The sequence below is a fragment of the Bos mutus genome, chromosome 21 (assembly GCF_027580195.1).
Source record: "Bos mutus isolate GX-2022 chromosome 21, NWIPB_WYAK_1.1, whole genome shotgun sequence".
Taxonomy (NCBI): Eukaryota; Metazoa; Chordata; class Mammalia; order Artiodactyla; family Bovidae; genus Bos; species Bos mutus.
The window spans coordinates 60,941,753-60,949,388 of record NC_091637.1 but is presented as its reverse complement, the minus strand read 5'-3'; positions in this window follow the sequence as shown (position 1 = coordinate 60,949,388).

Sequence of the window (7,636 nt, the reverse complement as noted above, 5' to 3'; positions counted from 1 at the left end):
GCAATACTATGCAGCCATTAAAATCACTTTATGAAAGAGCTTATTTTACGGAAAAATGTCTAGGATATATTAGTTTAAAAGCTACTGTTGTTCTTGTTCAATTGCTCAATCCTGTTCGACTTTTTACAACCCCATGGACTGCAGCACACCAGGCTTCCCTGTTCTTCACCATCTCTTGGAGCTCGCTCAAACTCATGTCCACTGAGTCAGTGATACCATCCAACCATCTCGTCCTCTGTCATCCCCTTCTCTTCCTGCCTTCAATCTTTCCCAGGATCAGGGTCTTTTCTAATGAGCTGGCTCTTCACATCAGGTGGCCAAAGTATTGGCATTTCAGCTTCAACATCAGTCCTTCCAATGAATAGTCAGGGCTGATCTCCTTCAGAATGGACTGGTTTGGTCTCCATGCAGTCCAAGGGACTCTCAAGAGTCTTCTCCAACACCACAGTTCTAAAGCCTCAATTTTTCAGCATTCAGCCTTCTTATGGTCCAACTCTCACATCCATACATAACTGTATATACAATAGCATATAATCTTTGAAAAGCTACATGTTTTTCAACATACCAAAATATTAGCCAAGGTCACTGGATAGTAAGCCTATAAATTACTTTTCTTTTTGTGATTGTGTATGTTTTCCAGGGGCTTCCCTAGTGGCTCAGTGGTAAAAAATCTGCCTGCCAATGTAGGGCATGCAGGTTCGATCCCTGGTCCTAGAAGATCCCCTGGAGAAGGAAATAGCAACCCACTCCAGTATTCCTGCCAGGTCAACCCCATGGAAAGAGGAGCCTGGCAGGCCACAATCCATGGGATTGCACAGAGTCAGACATGACTTAGCGATTGAACAACAAATATTTTCCAAATCTGTAGCATTAAGCCTATATTTATTTGTGCCATTTGAGAAACTACTATACAATTGCATCAGAGCTCACTCATGTAATAAAGTAACATATTGCCATTAAAAAAAAAAAAAAAGCCAAATTGTAGAAGGATAGCTAATAGCTCTAGAAAGAATTAATGATCTATTACTAATCGAGAGCATTTCTATGATGGCAAATAAATTATGATCCATATTTGGGTTAAAAAAATAGACTTGACAGAAAACGGATTGACAAGTAACCCACTAAAATGTCAACACTGGTGGCTTTGGAGAGATGTTTACTGTCTGTGTACGCTTTCTGTAATCAGAAGCAAACACAACTTTTGTAGCAGTCGATGTTTGGAAAAGCACCCATCACTGGCCTTCTGAGTGAGGCTGCTTGTCATGGCTGTCAGCTGGGTGGGGGCCTCCTTGCATCCCTGGGGGAACATCGCCCTTGGGATGCAGGTGCAGTAGCTCCACCAGGTCCACAGAGTCAGAGGCACGAGTTCTGGCATCGACAGCATCTGCCTTTCACGCCAGGCCCTTCCTCAGCCAGCCATTTTTCACATCCCATTCCTTCCTCAAAGGCCTGCTGGGCACTCACTCTGAAAGGCTGTGCCCCAGATTCTGCTGAAAGCTCTGCTTCTGCGTGCCTGGCTGGAAAATTCCCTCAGGAAATGCCCGACATCAGTACCTTCAGGTGTCCTTGGGGCGGGTCAGGTTTCCCAGAAAAGGGTCCTCCAAACTCCCACCCGGAGGGCAGGCAGAGTCCGGGGTCCTGCTGCAGGGAAGACTGGGCTCTCGTCCTTCATATGCAAAGTCTCACTTACTTATCCTTTTATTCACAGTGTCTTCTTGGTCCTCTGACCTATGGATGCTCTGCTCATGTTTCTCAAAGACCGCAGAGGGACTTCCCTGTGGATAAGAATCCACTTGCCAGTGCAGGGGACATGGGTTTGATCCCTGGTCTGGGAAGACTTCATGTGCTGCAGAGCACCTAAGCCCGTAGGCTAGAACCACTGAGTCTGTATTCTAGGGCCTGCGTGCTACCACTACTGAAGCCCTGGAGCCTAGAGTCCACGCTCTGCAACAAGAGATGCCACCGCATTGAGAAGCCCGAGAACTGCAACCAGAGTAGCCCATGCTCATGGCAACTAGAGAAAGCCAGAGCATAGCCATGAAGTCTCAACACAGCCAAAAGAATTAAAAAAAAAAAAAAAGACGGAAAGCGCCTCTGCCCACCTCTGAAGTCCTTCCTGCATCCTCCACCAGACTCTGTTTTCAGTTTCTGGTCACCCTTCCCTTTCAGAGGTGGTGCCCCTAAGCCCCGAGGTTTCCAAGGAACCCACCGTCTACACCAGGCTGCTCTTGGCTTTTCCCACCAACCACTAGCAGATTTGCAACAAATGTCACCACGCGCCCACCTGCTTTCCTGATCCCACACGTGGCACTGTTCTCCATCCCTCCATCTCCCGGACCCTCATGGGTCTATGTCTATTCAGACGATCACTTGTTGATTTTTGTGTAGATCTAAGGTGGGAAAGAAGCCTAGTATGTGGACAAAAGAATTCTGGAATTTGCTGACCTTTTCAGGTAGAGGGGCTTTGCCTTAAGTCACACGGGGTTCTACGAGGAAGGGCCATGCAGCTATCAGAAGGGTCCAGGTTGGAGAACAAGGTGAAGAAAGGATTCTGGACCAGGGACCAGCCCACGTGAGGGTGGTGAGCAGCCCAGCTGTGCTAGGAAATTACAGTGAGATCGCAGAGAGCGATTCCCCAGAGACACCAGCTGGACCTGTTTTCATACAGCAGACACATTGGATGTTTTCAACATCCACTTTCTTTCTGTACCAATGCCACCCTCCTTGTCCCTGCTGGTATCAGGGGTCTGAGCTTGGGGGGGCTATTTTCCGTAAATAGGCTATGACTCCCCCAGGCTCAGCCCCAGGGCAGCCAGGGTTCTAGGGGACCAAAGTGGGCGGAGCAGACAAATGGAGACCAATCCGAGGTTGAGCTGATACAAGATCACCCGTGAGGAACGCGAGAGCGGCGATGAGATTTCGGCAGCCACATCTCTTGGATGTGGAGAAACCCCAAGTCACAGAGAAACCCCAAGTCAGCCTGGACCCGCTTTAGGGAGGTCAGATAAAGGGCCCCTCAATAAGCCCCCTAAGGATTCAGCGAGCGTGTGAGTCCCCAGAGCCTGGGCATGCTGAGATGGGGTCCCTGTGTTGATGCTCCACCCCTGGAGACACCTAGGCCACTGATGCCCAGCAGCTGACCAAGCACGGGTGGGACCTGGCAGTCCTAGTGCAAACACTGAGTGCTGCCACAATCATTTGGCGTGAACACCTTTCAGGCCGGCCTAGAGACGCCAGGTAACCAGGGGCAACCAGAACCTCACCCTCAGGTCTTGAACATCCCCAGAAGGTGCAGATTTTCAGTTGAAAGTGAAAATACACATGGATCCTCCCTTCCATCCACGTCCCCCTCCCCTGATCACCTGGACAAGTGTTGATAAACCTCTTAACACAGGTCTTCTAGTGCCTCCCACTCAGCACTAGGAAGAAAACGCTAGACACAAAGGTGATCCAGGGCAGGCCCGGGTCTGCTGATAGGACGGAGCCCAGCAGCTAGGTTCAGAATGTCCCTTGTGCTAAGCTGTAGTCGCCGGAAATGCCACTCACAGACACCCACAGCAAAAACAGGGCTTCTTCTCATTTGGACCTAAAGAATGTTCTGGAAAGTTCTGTGGGCAAGTCTGAAAGTGAGCATCTTCTCCAGTGTTACTGAGCATGGAGGCCATTTTTTTTCTCAAGGCACTCTTGCCAGCACATCCGGGGCCTGCGATTAGCAGAATGGAGGGTCTAAAGCCTCAGAAACTCTCGCTAAAGCTAGTGTTTCAAGCCAGCCCACACTCCCAGCAGCCTACACAGCTGCCTTTGCATAGCTAAATATGGAGCCTCGGATGTTCACACATGATGTGGCCTCAGTTCTGGAAAATAAACCCTCACATGCCAGACCTTTGGGAAAATGCAGTGCTAACGATGCCTAATTTCTTCAAATTTTGTTTTCCACTTTTTAATCTTCATTCCCCATCTGCAGTTGGGAAATTCTAGATCGATTAGAATTGGCTTCTTCATATTGCTAAAAAGAGATTGTGTTTCAAGGACCAAACAGGGAACTCAAGGAGAGAAATATTTCAGATTTTCAGAGCACTCACTTTAACTTCCACAGGCTGTTTCATAAGGTACGTGCGTGCTAAGTTGCTTCAGTCATTTATGACTCTTTGGGACCCTATGGACTGTAGCCCACCAGGCTCCTCTGTCCACCATATTCTCCAGACAAGAATACTGGAGTGGGTTGCCATGCCCTGTTCCAAGGGATCTTTCTGACCCAGGGATCGAACCCTGCATCTCTTATGTCTCCTGCATTGGCATGTGGGTTCTTTACCACAAGCACCACCTGGGAAGCCTGTTATGAAAGTACATCATTTAAAAAATTAAACAATGTAGTATCCTGGTGCCTTAGAGAACACACTGCAGCATCAGCTTAGGACGTTCTGCCAGCATGGAGGGTGTTCCTCCTGCCACAGTCTCTGCTTGGCAAACTTCTATTCATCCCTCTAAACCCTAACTCAAATGCCCTGCCACCTGTGGAATATTTCCTGATCACACTGTCCCTCTTTATCTCCGGAAACAATTAAGTGATTTTTATCTGATGCAAACCACATCTCTTAGTCTACAAATCTATGTTTATCATTTTAGTCTGTATTTTTATCTGTTGGGCATGAAAATTCATATCTATACGTGTCTGTCAGTTCACTGTGGTTGTGAAAAATTGTTAGTTCAAATGCTGCCCCTGAGAATACTTCCAGACTCCCGAGCAGCAGGAAAATTTCCAGAGATTTAGACTCTCTCCCTCACTCTGGCTTTCTCCCACTCTGTAGACCTTAGCATATGACCAAACACAAAAAGGCAATGAAAGAAAAAGTCTTTGTAAACCTGTCCTAAGAGGAAATGAAGAACACACTTGTGTTCTTCCCACTTAGCAAATGAGCTTTAAGAACTCTTGTATCTTAGAGGTTCTTAAAGCTGTATCTTACACAGACTATTCTGTGGTGTACACCCCAACTGTGGCTTGGTCCATGGAGTTCTGACCCCAGCCAGGGAAACCCCAACATCCAGAGTCTGGGGAGGGGAGAGGAGAGGACTGCAGATTCTTCAGCCAGAATTTGAGGTTCAAATCCTGGCTCTATCACTTCCAAGCTTAACTCAGCCTCACAAAGAATCAATTTCTTCATCTGTGAAATGGGCACAGTAACAGTACAGAATTTATAAGATTTGAGAGACAACTGAGATAAAGTGTAAAGAGTTGAGAACACAGGGTCTCATAGTGGGAGCCTGATAATGCTCATTACTTTGACTTTTATTGTATATATTATGGGAAGCACCACTGTTGAGGGTATCTCCTCTCTTCCTCCAGCTCTTAGAGCAAAGTGCGGTTTTGCAGGCTCCCACGAAGGCCAGCTTTCCTGTATGTCCTTTAAGGCCCTCTGCTGTTTCTCTCCTGTCAGGAGGTCCCATGAGATGAAACTGTCAGCCAGTCATCCTGCTTGGAGAAGGAGAATAAGAACCTTCACCTATACCTCATCCTCTGCTACTCACGTCTCTTCACTCTCTCCCTTCTCTCTGGGGTCTTCAGTGTAGAAACAGTGGAGATAAGAGAGAAAGTAATTTGGAATGGGCAAGTCCAGTGTTTTCAAAAACACCAGGCCTCAGGCTAATAAAAAAGAACTTTGAGAAAGTAGAGCCCCATGTGGGAGGGCTAAGTTGACGCTCCCCTTCCCTGCCATCCCAGGCACGCTTGAACTTCGCTGGTCCAGCCGTCAGCTCACTCCTTCATCTCTGAGAGCTAGGTCTAACTGCTGTACCTGGCACAGCATGGACGTTAGCTATTGAATCATGGAAAGTAAATGAAGAGTGGACTTGAATAAGTTCATTTGGGATATGATTATCCTAAAGGTTAGACTATAATAGGTTGATAATAGATCTTTGATAATTGACTGCATCCAAATTTAAAACTTAGATCAAGGAATACAGACTTTGATTCACTTTTAAATAGTAGAGAGCAGATAAAAGAGAATAAAATTTTCAGGCCTTTTCCATTTCAAAATGGGAGGCCATAACATTAATAACACTAGAAACTATAGTAGGAGCTAACTTTTCTTGAATGCTGATTACATGACAATGTACCGGGGGCTTCCTTAAATCCCTACAAATGAGATACTATCTGTCCCATTTTAGAGGTGATCAAGTGGAGGCTTAGAGAGGCTGAGTGATTTGTTTATAGGACCCATGAGTGATGAAACCAGAATCTGAGCCCAGACAGTCTGATTCTAGACCTGAAAAGAGATCATTCTTCAGCCATGCATGGAGTTCCTACAGTGTTTTCAAACTCATCCTGCAGGCACACACCAGTGAGTCATGGTTCTGCCTCCTTAGCATCTATAACCTAGTTCTGCCGAATTAGAGTTCAGTTTGAAATGCAAAACAGAAATGAAAAGAGGGAGGTGTGGCTTCTTTATCGCCACAGACACAGCACTGTCTTGACCCATTCTGGGTGGGCATGGAGCAGTCCAATAACAGTCTGCAATGATATGCAGTGTGGCCTCGCTCAAGACCCATCCCCTCTCTGAGCCTCAGCTTTCTCAGCTGGAATTCCATCTACAAATTCTCCTCCAGGGAACACAACTTTGCAAGGCTCCTCCTTAGGACACAATAAGTGGGACCAGGTCAGACGGTTTCCTGCCCTCAAGATGTCCTCAGTCTGTAAATCAAGAGGGTTAAACTGGCACAGGGCACAGCATATAAAAGGTGTTTAACAAAAAACAAACTTATGCTTAAGAAAGGGGAAAGATGCGGGGGAGGGGGATAAATTAGGAATTCGAGATTAACAGAAAACACACTGCTATATAATGAAACAGATAAACAATAAGGACCTATAACAGCACAGGGTATTATGTTCAATATCTTATAATAACCTATCATGGAAAAAGAATCTGAAAAGAATAGATATATACACACTGCATAACTGAATCACTTTTCTGTACCCTGAAACTAACACAACATTGTAAGTCAACTGCACTTCAATTTTAAAAAGGCAGCGTTTCACTGTCGTTGGGCTTGCTGATTTTCATGAATAAGGCTTAAGAGTCTCAGAGTTCCAATGGAGAGGTGATGGTGGTGCTGGTGGTCATGAGTATAATTGTGTCGGTGCTTAGCAGGGACAGCTTTGTTACAAAGATTTCACAGTGCTAAGGAAGTTAATCTGCAAATTAAAATCAATTATCTTCAGAGAGCCGGGCTCTGACTCCATCTCTCGCTCCTCTTCCTACAGGCTCGAAGCCTACAGCTAGACAGAGCAGAGCATCAGGCTGGAAAGAAAGCAATAGACAAGCTAGCTCACCATGGAAGAGCCTCAGTGATGTGTCCTGATGAGCCAAGCCAAGGGACGCTTGAGTCCTTACTCCCTGATTCTAATGACTCATGCACCCTTTCTCAACCATGTTCTTTTCAGTTCTAAGTGCCAATAGACCCTCAATTAAGTCCTTTTATGATGGGGACAATGATGATGACGGTAATGGTGGCGATGGTGATGGCGGTGATGGTGATATTGGTGATGTTAGCAACGACGATGGTGTTGATGATAATGGTGACACAGAATGTGCAACAATGGATGAACCAGATTGCAAAGAATTCTGTAACATAAAGTTGG